This window comes from Lygodium microphyllum, chromosome 11 (genome assembly GCF_053477565.2).
Source record: "Lygodium microphyllum isolate KBCC chromosome 11, Lygodium_microphyllum_v1.1.10, whole genome shotgun sequence".
NCBI classification, from domain to species: domain Eukaryota; kingdom Viridiplantae; phylum Streptophyta; class Polypodiopsida; order Schizaeales; family Lygodiaceae; genus Lygodium; species Lygodium microphyllum.
The window spans coordinates 73,752,066-73,770,748 of record NC_141145.1 but is presented as its reverse complement, the minus strand read 5'-3'; positions in this window follow the sequence as shown (position 1 = coordinate 73,770,748).

Here is an 18,683-nt window from a genome sequence, read left to right as displayed (position 1 = left end):
TACTTGGATTACCTAAATTCAAGTATAATGATTTTGGTCATGTATGCCCTACATGTCAGTTTGGGAAGCAGGCACGGCTTCCTTTCATGAGACAAGTAAAAAACAGCACTAGGCCTTTACAGTTGGTGCACTCTGATGTCTGGGGTCCTTCACATAATGCTTCTTTTGGTGGTGCACGGTATTATGTCTCATTTATTGATGATTTCAGCAGGTACACTTGGCTTTATATCTTGAAGCATAAGGATGATGTGTTTGATGCATTCAAAGACTTCAAGAAACATGCTGAAAATGAATTGGGCTGTTACATATCATGCTTGAGATTAGATGGAGGAGGTGAATATGTCTCAAACTACTTTGACAGGTATCTTGCTAAACATGGGATCAGAAGACAGCTCACATGCAGTTATACACCGCATCAAAACGATGTTGCAAAGAGGAAAAACAAGGTTTTGATGGAGTCAGCTAGAGCTATGTTGAATGAAAAATATCTGCCAAATGGTTATTGGGCTGAAGCAGTGGTGACTGCTATATATGTGCTGAATTGAAACCCTACAGCAGGGATTCATGATGTCACTCCGTATGAACGGCTGTATGGTCATAAACCTGATATTTCACACTTGAAGGTATTTGGCAGCATTGCATATGTGCATATACCGGATGAGAAGAGGAAGAAATTGGATCCTAAGGCAGTGAAAAGTGTGTTTATAGGATATGCAGAAGAACGGAAAGCTTATAAGTGTTATGTACCTTCTACGCATGAGACACTCATAAGCAGAGATGTGGTATTTGATGAGTTAGCATCCTGGTATGGGAATCCTATGGCAGTGCCTACTGATGGCTCACCCAGTATGAGTCATGCTGAAAATACTCTTGCAGAGAGTACTTCCATGAGTGGTCAGACAGGTGATGTATCATCTACAGTGAGTCCTTGGACAGGATGGTTACGGAGTCGCACTACTGTATCCACTGACACGGATATGTCAGTGAGGGGGAGAACAAATAAGGGAAAATAAAAGGTTTTTGAAGATGTAACAGGTCCACTCACTGCAGGTTATGATTCATCTAGCAGTGACAACTTAGACAGTGAATTGGGGATTCTGTCTGTTATGATGCCAGGTGCTAGGAAGAGCCGTTATGTGCCGCCTCATGAGAGGCAAGCTCACAGTGAGCCACAGCTCAGGAGATCAGAGAGGGTCAAACGACCTGTTGACAGGTATACTTACACTGGATATTCAGCCCGTCATTATGCTTATATGACGAAAGTAACAGGTTTTAGAGAACCAAGTAAGTTTGATGAGGCCGTTGCAGATGAGAATTGGCATGCTGCTATGGATGAGGAATATTCAGCTTTGGCTGAAAATGGTACATGGGATTTGGTACAGTTGCCTGAGGGCAAAACACCTATTGGATGCAAGTGGGTGTATAAAGTAAAATGTAAATGAGATGGATCATTGGAAAGATATAAGGCTAGGCTGGTTGCAAAAGGGTATGTGCAGCAGCATGGTCTTGATTATGAGGAGACTTTCAGCCCTGTAGCAAAGATGGCTACAGTTAGAACTGTGATTGCTTTGGCAGCAATTAGAGGCTGGAAACTATGGCAAATGGATGTAAAGAATGCATTTCTCAATGGAGAATTACAGGAAGAGGTTTACATGGAACGGCCTGAAGGCTATGTACATCCAGAATTTCCAGCACATGTATGTCGATTGAAAAAGGCATTATATGGGCTGAAACAGGCACCTAGAGCATAGAATGCTTGCATTAGCAGTTATTTATAGCAACATGGTTTTCGATTGGGAGATGCTGATCATAGTCTGTTTGTGAAAAAGACAGATAATGGCTATGTTTTCCTAGTTGTCTATGTTGATGACTTAATCATTACAGGAGATGATGAAAATGGGATTGCTGAAATAAAGACATGTTTACAGGCTGAATTTACAGTCAAGGACCTTGGAGAGCTAAAATACTTTTTGGGGATTGAGGTTATCTCTACACCTCAAGGCATATGGCTGCTACAGAAGCAGTATGCTCATGACATGTTACAGAAATATGGTATGGCCGATTGCAAGCCTATGGATATGCCTTTGGAGCAGAATGTCAAGCTGTAGATTGATGTTGGGACAGAGATTGAGAATGTTACTATGTACAGACAGATGGTAGGCAGCTTGATCTATCTCACGATCACTAGACCTGACTTGAGTTATGCTGTGGGGCTGATTAGTCAGTTCATGCACAAGCCTCGCAAACCACACTTGGATGGAGTCAGAAGAATTCTGAGATATGTAAAGTGTACCACAGATCATGGGTTGTTTTATACATATGGGAAACCCCTTGACTTGATGGGGTACACTGATGTTGACTGGGCTGGTTGCACATATGACAGGAGGTCAAGCAACGGCTATGCATTTGGATTGGGAAGTAGCATGATCAATTGGCAGAGCAAGAAACATCCTACAGTTGCACTGTCTAGTACAGAAGCAGAGTATCGTGGTGCGGCCTTAGCAGCCTATGAAGCTAAGTGGTTACAGAAGTTGCTGAATGACTTGGGAGTACACTTGGACAGCAAAGTCAAGCTGTACTGTGACAATTTGAGCAGTGTTATGTTAGTAAGCAATCCTGTTTATCATGCAAGATCAAAACACATTGAGGTTCACTACCATTTTATCAAGGAAATGGTTTTAGCAGATCAGATTGACTTGGAGCATGTGAAGACTAAAGACCAGGTAGCAAACATCTTTACCAAATCACTTGGTAAAGATAAGCTCATTCACTTTAGACAGCTACTTAGAGTGATGCAGATGATTTGAGTTTTGTTTTTGAGCTTGAGAGGGAGTGTTAGAAATCAAGCTCACCGTCAGTGTGTCTTCATCTATGATCGACATCTATGACAGCTAGTGTGTACAGCTGTCTACATGTGACTACATTAAATAAGTCGAGTTAGTAGTCAGTTAGTGACCTGACTAGAGTTAGTCCGTCTAGTCTACATTTACACTAGGTCACTTTATCCTGTTGAGTGTGTGCTTTTTAGTTTAGTGTGTGGAACATGAAGAAATGAGCTTGAGAGCCTGAAGGCTCATGGATATGGTGTTTTTCCCTGTCTCTCTCTCCTCTTTGAACAAATAACGGCTTATGATCTCTAACCGCTGCCTAGCCCTCTCAGCACGTTCTGCTTTTTGGATTTCGGCTTGACGGTCCTTGTCAGAGGACATAAACCAACTTCCTTTTGGTCCCTAGAAACCCTAGATCCGAAAACCACCACTTATAAGCGGCTCCCGGTAGACGCACCACTGATGGCACCAGAAATGGGCTGGCACTGGCTATAGCACTAGCCGGACCTCATGCTCATGACACGCAAACACCCTCACGGCCTCGCAGACTAGGAGCGTCAATCTAATGCTGAAGGACAAATTGCCCTAAAGCTTAATTCATGTGTTTATAGTTTATAGTCCAACATTTCCCTTAAACTCCTCAGAGGGAGAACCCTTATACATTGGCAATGCCATGACCACACACACATAGGAGGCACTCCACCGACTAATAGTCGGAGCCCTAGTGCAGCTCTCCTACATCGTAGGGATTGTCCCTTTGATGCGTTGCTAGACATATATCACATACGAGCACAAACTCCTCCCAAGGTACCGATATTTTACGTTCCAAGATATACTATTCCTCACTACAATTTTCCCTTAGACCCAACGACTAACCTACAGCTTAGAACATCCTCTCACGCTCATCGTTGGTCACAACCTAAGAAAGACAGGTGCCATGCATCCAAGAGGTTTTTCTGATACCTTTTAATTATTATGCTTAATGCAAGTCATGTATGGCTATGTGCTCAGACAAAAGAAAAATCAGCATCGTGCATCGTGCATAAAACATTCTTTCCATGAGTTTCACTAATGCGTGTTGCGTTGAAAGGAGGCATCGAGCCATGTGCTCATGCTACCATCCTCTTTATTTTAACCGGTTCCTATATGCCAAGTGTAATGCATAAATCAAATCTTTTCTTATCTTTCAATGTTTCAGCCCCTTTTCATCCAACTCTTAGCATTTTGCATCATTGATCAGTTAGATAGGTTTCTATGCATTTTTCCCTTTTAAAAGAACGATAGATACACACAAAACATAGAAACGCGGACAAACCAAGGCCAACCTCATGCTTTTCCATCGTTATACATTGCACAAACATAGATATAATTTTCCCTAATTTTCCTTAGCCCATTTTCCATTTTTACCTAATTTTAAACCCATTTTTTCCATTTTTAGGTATTTTTCTCTATTTTTCTTTAATAAATAATGATTGAAAATGAAAATTGATTGTGGGTTGTGGCCTTAGGTTCATTGACAGCAAAAACTCAGATTTAGTTGGTGTGACATATCATTTTTTCTCATTTATATAGCAAAAACCCCAATTTTATCCTTAAAACGCGTGTTTTCATGTATTTTAACACTAATTCCGGTCATGTAGCCTTATATTTTCTGATTTTTTGAGCATAAACTGATCAAACTCATGGAAAAAAAATTTCATAAAGAACTTTCATCCCATATGAACAAGATTTCATAAAGCAAATAGCATAAAAAGATCATTTTCCTTCATAAAAATAGCATTACCGCTTATTTTCAGGTATCAGTTTCTTGGTCTTGATTACAAGACTGATTTTCAGTATACATTTAATGCTTAACATCTTCAAGAACAGCACTCTTCATGTCTTCATCCATTCGGAAGCAATCCGGTCTCATCCGGACAAGCTTTCCTCCATCATTCTTCATTGTCTTCTTCCACACAAGAACAACCCCTTAAGGGAGAGAGAGGGAGGAGAGAGAAATACTAAAATCAGAGATCTCCATCCAGGCCACCATTTGATGGGTGAGAGGCGGCGATAGAGTCAGCATCCAGGAGGGAATCAAGCCCCATAATCATTTGTATGGGTTGTATTGAGGCAGGATGATCCATCTCCCAACAATGGGGCGTAATTTTTGGCACCATTCTGACATCTCCTTCCTCACATTTTCTTCATTCTCAAAATGTCCACGATTTGGTGTTTCATAAAATGCTACATTCCCCCTCCCCAAAGGTCATGACCACTTGCCAAACTTTGGTCCACCTTTTCAAATCTAGCCCATTTGTTGGCCATTTCCCCGTCCGGTGTCCAAATCGAGTGCTGTAAATTTCTGCACGTCCGGCTTGACATCCCACATTGGCCGGTAACTCCTGACAACCTGCCCGGTAGTCTGAAAATTTATCAAAAATCAATAAGTGTCGCTCGGGCACCTTTAAAGCACTTGATGCTTAAAATCATCCTAGTTGGAGCCACCGCCTTCGACGTTGAATATTTTTCCCTTGATATTCGTAATTTTTAGCTATTTTTAAGCACTTCTTAGCATCAAAACTCCGCTCTCACGGGGTAGGATTCACTAACAACATGGCGGAGTATAAAGCCTTGATTATGGGACTGTATATTGCCAAGCAAGGTGGTATTTGGTGGTTGTTAGTAAAAGGGGATTCCCAGTTGAATTTGAATTAGCTAGATGGGACATACACAGTGTGGAATCCCATCCTTTATATGTATCATCGAACTGCCATGACCCTACTTGAGAAGTCTGAGAGAGTGTCTCTTCAGCTGATTCCACGTTACTAGAATTAGTTTGCGGATTCACTGGCAAACCTTGCTTATGAAGAAAACCTTTTCTTCAACTGTGGTCCTAGTTTGGATATTGCTATCAATAATGAGACAGGACTCGGTCGCTTGTGGGGAATGTTATCAGAGCATGCAATATATGGCAGGTGATGGTTGATATGGGTGATGCAAAGAGTAGCTGAGACCCATCTACTGTTGTTATCCTGGATCCATAGGCTGATTAGACAACATGTTATGCGTATGCCTCTTGCTATATATGCAGGAGGGATGGGTCACAATCTTATGCATTTAGCTTAGGGCTGCGAGCCCTATTTTTCCTTCTTGGAAAGGAGGGATGGGTCACAATCTTATGCATTTAGCTTAGGGCTGCGAGCCCTATTTTTCCTTCTTGAAAAGGAGCATATTATTGTATATCTGTACTATTTCGGGGAGGGATGTGTAGGTGCTATTCTGTTTGATCTCATTAGGCTAAGAGGGCCAGTTTTGTGAGGTTTTAAATGTTTTATTTCATTAGGCCAAGAGGGCCGATCAGTTTTTGTAGTGAAATGCTTTATTTCATTAGGCCAAGAGGGCTAGTCGTCTATTTAGTACGGGTGCGGTTAATGGTTTCTTGTTTTAGTCCTGTGCTAGACAAGTTTAAAGAAGAGCTTGGAAGGAGCCTATGTCGCGCAGAGACTTCTCGTGGCCCTATCCAGGTGATATCTCTCCTTTACGAGTACCGTGTTTTTATGCTATATGTGTCTGTGTACTTGTTGTTGAGATATCGAGCTCCATTCGTGATATGCCAGGGTGACCGTTGTGCATTTATGTCACCGACTTATCAGTTGTGCAGATGCGGTTGGTTCACTGCCCATGAATAATAGCTAGATGACAGCTATCCTTATCTACTCTAGTTTGTGGCTCAGTTAGTATGCCACCTTAGTTAGTTGAGTTTGGTTTGAGACCCATATATAGGGTTCTTCTATTTCTATGTACTAGAGTTCTTTTTGGCTTACACAACTAAGAAGAGAAAAACTGTTTCCAGCCTCCACCTTTGTGTGTATTCGCCCATTGTGCAAGCAAGAAAGCTACAAGTGAGACTCCTTCCTTCTCTCCCACAATCTTGACATGGTATCAGAGCCTTGTTCGTGGTGAGAAGCTCAAGAAAGCAAACCAAGTTCGCGGTGTTCTGGTAAGAGGACCAGTGCTGCTTTCATTTTTCTGTTTTGGGAGCAAGTCTCTGTAGGTAGCACAGCAGGAAAGTGCAAGAGTACATTGTCTCAGATTGAGACGCCCTTCGCGGTGTAGCAAGAGGGCAGTATATGCTACGGGATGAAGGCTTTAGCCCTTGGTTGCTCTGTTTTTTTTATTTGAGGCCATTTCGGGGCCTATTTTGGAGGCGGAAGTTTTCTGCATGCACTCAGGAAAAGGCCCTGTTTTATGCTGTGCCACCACTGTTCTACAGGTCGGTGAAAAGTTACTGTAGAGATTGCATCGTATGCCTATGCGCAGAGACATTGGGAGTTACAAAATCATCCTTGTTGCCTGTTGATACAAAATTGTCACTAGGAAGTGGCTGTGTGGTCAAATACCACTTTCGTCAGTTTCGCAGATTTGCCCTTGTGAGGCTGAAACTGTGTTTTTCGCAGTGTCAGAATTTTTTGCAGTGTTCTGTAATGGCATCTGATTCTCTTTCACAGATTGTCAACTGAAAAGCTTGACAAGAACAACTTCCAAGCATGGAAGTCAGAATGACAAATTTCCTTATGGGAAAAGGATATTGGGAATTCGTTGCAGGAAATGAAGAAGAACCAGTTCTTCCTGATGTTCCCAATCAACAGTAAATGCAGGCATTTAAAGCATGGCATGAGAGAGCCAAAAAAGTTATGTACTGGCTATCTATCAATATTTCAGACTCTATGATTGTGCATATTCAGGATGCAAGTACGCCAAAGGAGGCATGGGATACTTTGTCAAAAATGTATAGCACAAATACGCAAGCCAGGAAAATGCAGCTCAAGCAAGAGTTGCACAATGTGCAAAGAGAAAGTATGAGCATCAATGACTACCACATGAAGGTGAAGAAGACTGCAGATGCACTTGCTTCCATTGGGTCACCAGTGGAAGATGATGATTTAGTTTCTGTGACCTTGAATGGTCTAGGAAAGGATTATGCACAGTTCCGAACATCCATTTCCGTCCGTGAAAGATTTCCTGATTTTGAGGAGTTGATTGCTCTTCTAATTTCTGAGGAGCAGAGAAATGGTGGTGCATCTTCTTCAGGAGGAACTTCAAAAGAAGTTGTCTTCTACTCAAATGCTAGAAGAGGTAGAGGCAGAGGTAGAGGAGGCTGATCTGGAGGCCGTGGTAGAAATCAGAATATGCAGCAAACTCAAGAAAATCAGTCCTATGGAGGAGGACGTGGTAACTCTAAAGGCAGGGGGAGCCAAAGAGGTCGTGGTGGATGGCAAAGAGGCCAAAATGCAAACAGCAATGTTGAATGCTACTACTGTGGTAAAATGGATCATATGGCTAAAGACTGCTATAAAAAGTAGAATGACATCATGAATGGAAAATTGCAACAAGGGAATTATGCATCTTCTAGTAGACAAGGTAATGACAGAAATGAGCATTTGTTTATGGTGCAGCACATGACCAATTCTATGACAAGTGCAGAAGAAAGTAACGATGTGTGGTATGTTGACTCAGGTGCATCAAACTACATGACAGGTCATGCAGAATGGATGCAAGATACAAGGAAAATGGAAAAACCAGGATTTGTGGAGACTGGTGATGATATTGCACATCCTATTGTGCAGATTGGAAATATTCCTTTGTCTATGTAGGATGGGAAAAAGAAATACCTGTCGGATGTATTTCATGTCCCGAATATCACCAAGAACCTGGTTTTTGTTGGTCAAATGGTTGAGTAGGGCTTGCAAGTCAGATTTAATTCACATGGATGCTTTGTTAAGGATATGAAAAATAAAGGTCGCTTGATAGCAAAAGGAAAGAAGAAGGGCAGAATGTTTATGTTGGATGCAGACATGCCTGAATTGAGTGCAGCAATGTTTGCACATGGGACCGGTGTAGTTGCAGATATTGATATCTGGCATAAATGCATTGGTCATGTTAATGTACAGCGACTTAAATCAATGCAAGCCCAAAATATTGTTGCAGGATTGCCTAAATTCAAGGTTGCAGAAATGCATAAGGTATGTGAAGCCTGTCACTTTGGAAAACAGGCAAGGAAACCATTTCCCAGACATGTTCAAGAGAGTAAGAAGCCATTGGAATTAATCCACTCTGATGTGTGGACTACTAAAGCTGCATCTCTTGGAGGCTGTCATTATTTTGTCACTTTTATTGATGACTATAGCAGAAAAGTTTGGGTGTATTTTATGAAAAAGAAAAGTGAAGTTTTTGGGCATTTCAAAACTCTTAAAGCTATGGTTGAAAAAGAAACAAGCCTGCAAATAAAATGCCTAAGGTCAGATGGAGGGGGAGAGTACCTCTCAAATGAGTTTGCAAGGTTCTTGCAAGAGCATGGCATAAAGCAGCAATATTCATGCAGTCATACGCCACAGCAAAATGGAATTGCAGAAAGAAAAAACAGGCATATTGGAGAGGTATCTCGTGCCATGCTCAATGAAAAAGACCTACCAGATTTTTAATAGGCTAAGGTAGTTGCTACAGCAGTCTACATAATGAACAGGACTCCCACTGCAGCAATACATGGCATGACTCCAGAGGAGAGGTATACTGGTAGGAAACCAGATATTTCTCATTTGAAAATTTTTGGTTGCATTGCCTATGTTCATGTGCCAGATGAGTTGAGATCCAAGTTGGATCCAAAAACTGAGAAGTGCATCTTTATTGGTTACTCTCTGCAACAAAAAGGGTATAGATGCTATAACCCTTCTACTCGTAAGTTTACAGTGAGCAGAGATGTTTTTTATAAGATGAGTAGCTGGTATAAACCAGTAAATATGATTGATAATGTAGATGCACAAAATGGTAATGCTGCACAGAATTCACAGCAGCAGTGACAAGATATTAGTGGACTTGGAGCATCCTCTAGCAGTGGTTCACATTCTTCGCCATGGACAGGCAGATTGAGATCAGGAGAATCTTCTCAAAGCAATGCATATAGTGGTATGTAGATATCACGAAAAGGAAAAGAGAAGGTAGATCAGCCCATGTTTGATGTGAATGCAGGTCACTCTTATGTGGATAGTGAATCCAATTGCTCAGAACAGAGCATTGATGATGAGTTGGGTATTCTTTCTATTGTTACACCTGGAATAAGGAAGACCAGGGATGTTTTGAGAGCACCTGGGAGTGAACCTACTTTGCGCAGGTCTACCAGAGCTAGGTATCCTGTGGACAGGCTGAAATATGATGGATTTATAGCCATTCACTATGCCTATATGGTCAAAGTGATACAGGAACTAGAACCCACTTCTTTTGAGCAAGCCATGGGAAAAGAAAAATGGGAGAAAGCCATGGATGAAGAAATGGATGCCTTGGAAGCAAATGCTACATGGGAATTGGTACCTTTGCCTAAAGATAAGAATGCAATTGGTTGTAAGTGGGTTTATAAGGTGAAGCACAATGCAGATGGTTTTGTGAACAGATACAAGGCAAGATTAGTAGTCAAGGGGTATGCACAAACATATGGCATTGATTATGAAGAAACATTCAGTCCGGTTGCAAGGATGGCAACCGTAAGAGCAGTCATTGCTATGGCTGCATCAAAGGAATGGTCTTTACATCCTATTACTGGGTACTCCGTTTGCTTGATTTGGTTCAATAATGGTAGCCATCAGCAAGCAGATGGTTGGCGACATGAAGCACGTTGGTCGGTCCACTACAATGCAGAAAAGCTCCTAAAACAGCAGCAATGGTGTCATGTCTGGCACATGGAAAGAATTTTGGTCATTAAAGGATGCCATGGGTGATCTTCTTCAGCTGAGTAGCCAGTTCTTGAAACTTGAACATAATCTGCAAGAACATTTGTGCACTCCCTAAAGGGTGTGTCTGCCTCTCCGTGTAGTGCGTGATGCCCGTGGCAATGGAACTAGGAGATGGGTCTAACCTTGGGCAAGCCCTTGGTAATGTCCCACACTTGAGGACCCAGTTCGTGTGTTGTTGGAGGTGCAGTGCAAGTCTTAGGGTGATAGGTCTGAAAGTCCTGCCCTTGATGTGCCCTAAGTGTTACGTGGGGAAGGGGCTAGGGAGAACCCTAGATGTAGTGACTGTGGTGCATAACAAGGCGAAGGGAAGTTGCAGGCGGATCATATGAAGTCTTCTTTCTCTTATCTTTGCTTAGTAGTAGATTCATCCCTTGGATTTGCTATTCTTTGTTGTTGTCTCTTCTTTCCTTTTTTTTTTGGAATGACAGCTAGGCCTAATTGTCTTCATCGGAATGAGGAGGGGAAGGGGGTCGGATAAATTTGCTCAAAAACTGGCAACTTTGCATGTAATCTTTCAGATTCATGCGGACATGAAGAGAAGTGGTGGAGAGGAAAGGGTGATTGCACTTAGTGAATTGGTTGTCATTCATATCTTCCAGGAGGGCTAGGCAAAAAGTGGGAAGGAGACTAGCCCTCATCATAAGACGAGCCATGGTGCAGCTGTCAATAGTGTTAGGGTCAAAGAAGAGGGGAGGTAGGCCGCGCTCTTGTGGAGTCGGGTCCTTCTTAAGGAGTAGCCTAAGTAACCTAAGATAATTATAGGTTGTTACAAAGGCGGGGTCAAGGCATGAGGAGAAATCCGCAAGGAAGCATGTCATAGAATCATCTAGGCTTTCGGAGGTAAAGAGAAGGGCATGCTCGAAGGATACTACAGTAGAGTTATAAATAATAGGGAAGTCGTACCGCCCGTGGAGGGTGGCATCAAAATCCACCCTACCCTTTGAGGGTATGCCATGTAGGTAGGGTTGTTCCACTCGAATGGTAGGGTGTTACAAAACGCCATCCAGGCGAGCATACTGATGTCGCATACTTGCCTCCTCCAAAGGGGTTGGCTTTTGTAGCCCTGTACAGTGTGTGGGACTTCAAAAACTTTGTTCTGCCAGTAATCAACCGTTTTTGTGCCCCAAGAGGTCGGGGTTTTTTCTCGCTCTTCTAGCCATCTTTGCCCCAACCGGCCACCGACCGCGGTCACCTCATCCATCACCTTGAGCGGCAAGACCCTCCGTAGACTGTTGGGTAGGAGAAAACTAAAGGTGATGGATCCTTTCCTTGTTCTTGTATCTCCCACAACACCAGTTCTGCATGGAATCCTGCGGGGAGATCATCAGGGCACGGTGGGAGGGGTGCGGATGGCAGCATGGCTAGTTTGGCTCTCAGATGTTTCCTAGCTTTCTCTACTAGCTTTCTGCATCTTTCCCTAAATGCGGCTTTTCCTTCCGTAGATGGGTCCTCTTGTGGTGGCTCTTGAGACTGCAGCGAGGGGGGTTGTGGGACTACATCCTCCCTGAATTGGTTCATGTCGATTTCAAGTTCTGCTTCCTCCCCCTACCGTTCTCCCTGTGGTGCTTCTTCTTCGAACCCGAGGGCGTTGATTTCCTGGGGGGTTAGGCCGGCCAGCAATAGGTATTTTCGTTGCTCGTTCAAGCTTAGCCTAACCTCTGCATGTAGGGGTGGCATCTGCAATCCAGCGTGTAAGGCTCTACGTGCTATGCCGAGCTTTCTTTGCGTCACCTCCAATGACTCTCCTTGCATCACCTCCAACGACTCTCCTTGTGCTGAGTGGGTGGTGTCCAGGATGGTGTCGAGGAAGGCCCTCTTTTGAGTTCCGAAGGCCACTTGGGCAGCTTCTGCCTTGCTCTCTACAATGATTTTCTCCTTCTCTGCCAGAGCAAGGCGTCGCGCTAGTGTCTTCACCCTCTTTTCATTGTGCGCAACCCACTCCTCTGCTCTTTTGTTCATTTCTTCCAAGCTCTCTCCTTGCTTTAGGGTTAGTATCATGAGTTTCTGTTCGTGGTCTTCCAACTCCCTGACCAGCTCTCTTGCTCTTCTTTTTCAGAGTTTAGTTGATCTGTCAGGCGCTCGATCTCCTCTTGTTGCTCCTTTATGCCTTGTTTTCTCTCCTCGTCCGTGGCATTCAGCTCAGCCACAAGCGCATCAACCTGAGCAGAGCCTTCTCCACCAAGGCTGGGTCTAAGCAGACCTGTACTTACCTACTTTGCATCTTCTCCTCTGCCCACCATCATAGTACCACATTCTTGATCTGGGTTGTACATTTTGAGGAACTCCACGCACTTCAGGTGGTCCGACTCCTGCGAGAACTTTTCAAGATACCTCGTGAGGTTGCATTGTTCAACCACCCTCCTGGCTGCTTCCTCCTTGGCCACCACAACTTCTATGTTGTGGATGGTTTGAAATTTGAGCTGGCTGAAGGTGTGGTTCTCTAGATGGATGCGGTATTGCTCCCTTTCCTCGTCTGTGAACGGGAGTCGATGGGCATGGTCTTGCTGCAACATTTTATGCTCCTGCCATAAACGCAACTTTCATTAGTACTTTCCACATATCAATTCGCTGATTGCTGGAAAAGAAAAACTCTATGCTTTTTGAATGAATTTATTAGGAAGACATGTAGATTTTCCTTTTTAGACTTGGACTTTTTGCCCTTTACTTCAAAGTTTTCCTGCCCATTTTCCTACCCCATCCGTTTTTTCATACTACATGTTTATGATTTTCACTAATTTTACTTTGATTTATCCCCTTTGATTCATTTCTCATCTGATTCATTTCATTTCACCTTACCCCCTCCCTTCCATCTTGAGAAGAATCCTTCCTAGGATTGAGGGTCAAAAGGTTAAGGGCTTGCGGCATGTTGGGGTAGGAGTTACTTGTGAAGGAGCCAAGTATAGAAATTTGGATTGTATTCAAGTTGAGCTATGCGATCCAAATCAAAGGGTCGAATTCCCACATGCATGATGTATGTGAGAACATCTGTGAGGAAGTCACCACAGTCGACTCGGCTAGCAATGTGTAGCTCTTCCTCGGTCAACAAGTGATCAAGGTAGGGGTGTCCTTTGAGGTGTTCTTCCATGGGTCGACCCCGAAGAATGGTTAACACTCTATACGAGGTGGGCGCGATGTAAGTGGGATCATACTCTACTATTTTGATGGTGCAGCGTTGCTCGGCGTTGGTCATTATGCGACATCCTTCAGCTTCCCATTGCAACCTAAGAGCATACCATTGCCTCAAGAAAGGTGATCCAGTATCAGCGAGGTGTGATAACTCCGCGATGTCTTGATCAGTGATAGCATAAGTGGTTCGTGGATCATATGACGTGATAAGGCGCTGTTTGATGGCTTGCTCCTTGGAGATTTCACTATTAATCAACTCAGCAGCAACGAAGTGAGAAGCTTTTGTGAACACAAATTCAAAGGTTTCCCAAGAGCAAGGCATATTTTGTACTTCTGTTGCAAAGGGTTCTTCTAATAGACCTAGGTCCAACGGTCATAGCTTAGCGCGAGTGACACAAAAGTTTCATCTAGTCATTTAATACAATCCACCACATCATCTCCGGTGTCCTCAGCGAGGTCAGCGGCCAGCGCTAGGAAGGATTTTCATTCATAGGAGGGTGTAAGGCTGACAGGTGGTCGAGGTTTGACAGAACAAAAGCTTTTGACAACGAAGATGGGCGGTGGAAGGGGTTTGGGAGTTTGTGGTTGGGCCACTTGGATGTTAAGCAGATTAGGAGCAGCCACGACGGGCGGGCTGCTGCATCTAGGTTGGAGTTGGGGAGGTGGATTGACTTCAGCGGGTGGTGACTCTTGTGACGGAGCCTGTGGTTCGGGCCGGTAGGCTTGTGGGACTCTCTTGGGTTTAGGTTTGGATGAGGCGGATGGTTGAGGTTCAGGAGAGCACTACAGCTTGCGGTTTTGAGGGTTGATGGAACGCGGTTTGATCAAGCTTGAGGATGGTGTATGAGTGGTGCCTCTGGCCGTGGGGGCCTTAGGGATCCACAGCCAGGTATTTCCCTCGTAGTAGCCTTGTGCACGTAAGAGGGCTTTAGGGACCCATATTTGCTTGATCATGCGGTGCTTCCTGTGATTGCGTCTTGGCCTCCTAGGTTTAGAGTTCTGGGTTTTATGAGAATAGGAGCGTTGACTCCTAGGCCGTGGTTGCAGCTGTTTAGGCACCCATTGAAGGTGACGCTGTTGGGCCTTAGCTTTGGCTACTGTGGGTTGCGGTTTATGGAAGTGGGGGAGTGGCGGCTACGCACTACCCCCCTTCTTAGTCTTGCCTACGGATGTTTCTACGGATGGCTTTGCGGACGGTGATGGTGTCATGCAGCCCTTGCTGAAAGCTGTGACAATGCGCACGTTGCCTATTGCTAGGTGGATGCGCTGCAACTCATAATCAACATTGCAGTGAGTCTGCTTTTTGAAGGTTCGCCCCAGCAATGACTCCGTGCCTGTGTCTGTAGCACTTGGCAATACCTAAAAAAGCATTGGAACAGTCTCTAACTCAATAGAAACGGCGACTCTGCACTTGCCGAGAAGTGCATATGAGTGGGTCCCATATGGGTTTAATTTGGCAGTTGTGGGTTGAAGTAGTGGTTTTCCAAGTTGGATCCAATGACTGTGGGTTAAGACATTGAAGTCTGATCCCTCGTCGATTAAGGCGTTGAAAGCGCATGTTTGCTTGGCAGTGATCGTGATACAGAGGTAAGCGGGTTCTACGGCTTCCTCCTCCTCTTCGTTGATTTCAGTGATTGTAGCAACTCATACTTTGACCGGAGGTTCTAACAATGGTGGCTCATGCAAAGGATGCGTGGGAGGGTAGTACTTCTTGACACGACTGCCATTGAAGAAGCCTATTCCATCACTGTCTAGTGTCTCAAGCTCGACATTGCTGGTTCGACTGATTGCACTAACCTTAAAGGGTCTGAGACCTCTGAATTTCATTTTTTACTTATGCCCCTTAACTGAGTAAAGGAGCACTAAGTCACCTTGTTCGAATTCGCGCTGCTTGACATGCTTGTCGAACTAGCTTTTGCGTCGGGCTTTCTCACAGATAAGCGTGTGGGTGGCTAGAAGACGAGTCTCTCATAGACGTTGAAGTTTGACCAGGCGTTGCGTCCATGCCTCCTTCCCTTCCCATCGTTCTTGAAGTGCTATTCTCAGACTAGGAATGAAGAATTCTAATGGTAGAATTGCCTCAGTTCCATAGGTCAACCTAAAGGGGGTTTGGTCAACAGCCGTTTTATAAGCTATGCGGTAGGCCCACAAGGCTGCCATCAGCTTGTTGTCCTAGTCACTGCGTGAGGCTGAGACTACTTTAGTCAGGACATTGACAAGAATCTTATTAGTTGATTCTGCCTGGCCATTCGCCTGAGGGTAGTATGGTGAGGATTTGCGATGGATATTGAGAAAGGTGGATAGGAGATGTGCTATCACTTCGTTGATGAAGTGCGTGACTTGGTCACTAACCAGTTTGATGGGGCAACCGAATTGCGAGATCACTTGCTCCCATAAGAACTTGGCAGTCGTCCTAGCGTCGTTTTTACATGTGGCTCTTGCCTCTGCCCATTTTGTGAGGTAATCCGTGGCTACAATGATGTACTTGGCTTGTGAGTACTGCGTCGCAGGACTGATGGGTCCTATGAAGTCGATTCCCCATTTTTCGAATGGTTGTTGAGCAATAATTGGGGTCAACTCCATCTGATCCTTGCGAATCAGGACTTTTGCCCGTTGGCACTCGTCACAATGCTTGACGAATTGTGCTGCGTCGTGGAAAAGCGTGGGCCACCATAGTTGAGACTGTAGCACCTTCCCTACTGTCGTGTCTCCGCTAAAGTGTCCTCCTGCAATGCCGTTGTGTGCCTTCGAGAGCACATCATGCATCTCATGCTCACATACACATCTACGCAGCAGTCCGTCTTGCCCCAGCCTATAGAGTTGGCCTGCAATCAGCTGATAGGGCTGGACCTTAAGAATTAAGCACCTAAGTTGGGCTTTTTCTATTGGTTGCTCAGGCAGTCCGTGCTCAAGCACTTGGACTACATCATCTTCCCAATATGGTGTTAGATTAGCCTTGAATAACTCTCTCTCTATAGACAAGTTAAATAGATGGGCATCGGGTAATTCATCAACGATACCTTGTCCAGCTGCTTCTCCTGTGGGGATGCGTGACATGTGATCAGCCATGCAATGCTGTTTTCTCTTTTGCACTACCACGGAAAAATCAAACTCTAGAAGCAGAAGGAGCCATTGAGCTATGCGTCTTGTAGCGCAAGGTTTGTTTACAAAATAGAGCAAGGCTTGATGGTCCACGAAGAAGGTAAAGGGTGTGGCCAAAAGATATTGCCGAAATTTCTTCATAGCGAACACCATGGCTAATCCCTCTCTTTCTGTTGTCGAGTAGTTCATTTCCGTCTCAGTGAGTTTTCTGCTAGCAAAGCTCACTGGATAATCTAAGTTGTGTTCGCTAGGTTGGCACAACACTGCCCCCACGGCAAACTTAGAAGCGTCAATGTGCACGTGGAAGGTAATGATCCAATCTGGGGCTTGTAGAATTGGTGCTGTTGTTAGAGCCTTTTTCAATTCTTCATACGCTTGTTGGCACGCCTCGGTCCATTCGAAGATGATCAACAGCTTGTATAATGGTCTGGCGATCAACGCATAGTTCAATATAAACTGCCAATAGTACCCTGTATGGCCTAAGAAGCATTGAACTCCCTTGTAGTTAATTGGGGGTGGAAGGTCAACAATAACCCTGACCTTCGAGAAGTTAGTGGCAATGCCGTTCTTCGACACCACGTACCCTAAGATGCATCCATGCTTAACCCAAAATTGTCACTTTAAGGGGTTCAAGGAGAGACGATACAAGTGACATAGCTCAATGACTGCACTGAGTTTGTCTAAATGTTCGATCCAGGTCGAGTGGACACAGAGATCGTCAACAAAGACTTCTAACTCCTTGCAAAGCATGTCCTTAAAGATGGTGCACATGAGACGTTGGAAAGTGGCAGGGGCATTGGTCAACCCGAAGGGCATGACTATGTATGCAAAGACGCCCCACTCAGTGGCAAAGGCGGTCTCGTGCCTGTCTACAGGATGCACTTGTACCTGGTTGTACCCTGAGATGCCGTCCAGAAAACTGTAGGCTTCCTTGCCTGCCACCCTCTCAAGCATGTGCTCCGTGTACAGCAACGGATAGTTGTCCCTCTTTGTAGCAGCGTTCACCTTCTTGTAATTGACGCACACTTAGATTTTTCCTTTCTTCTTCATCACAATGACTAAGGGCGATACCCAGTCTGTGTGCTCAATTTTGTAAATGAATCCAGCTCTCATAAGCTTGTCAATTTCCTCCTTGACAACATGAGAGTGTTTTGGATTCATAAGGTATGGTTGCTACTTGATCGGCGTTGCATCCGGTGTCATGGGTATGTTGTGAGTTACGACACTCGGATCTACCCCCTTAAGCTCCTCTAAGGACCAGGCAAACACGTCTATATACTCTCGTAAGAGAGAGACAAGACTCGTTTCTTCTTCACCAGTCAAGTCATCGACAATGAATACTGGTCGGGGTGTTTCCCCTTCCTGGGCTAAGTCTACCTCCTTGACTTTGGCTGGTCCCTCGATTGGTTCGCTCGTCTGCCCTTGACATTTGGCACCTAACAGAACTACTACCCTATCCCCTTTTTTGAATTTCGTGAAGTGTTTAGGGAGGTCCTACGGCTTTCACTGTTCTTCTGTTCGTGTATCCCTAGGTTGCTTTGCATTTTCCTACCTTAACCGTCTGCGCCTCAGGTGGACGGGTAGGTCCCCCTTGGTACGTCTGGTCGTGGGTGGCCTAGGGATCTCTGGATCACTATTCGAACTAACTTCCGATTCAGAGTCAAACCCTCCGTCTTCGCTAGAAGAGGTGGTCTCCATCATTGACTTTGGGCCAGCATAGCTTCAGCATTGTGAAAATTCTCAATCTTTGCCCTGTGTCTGCCATAGCCAGACATGACCTACCTCACTTGGAGCTTCCATAACTCCTCAATCAGGCCACTTCAGCTCCTGATTCCTTCTAGGGGATTGTTCTCCTACTCCC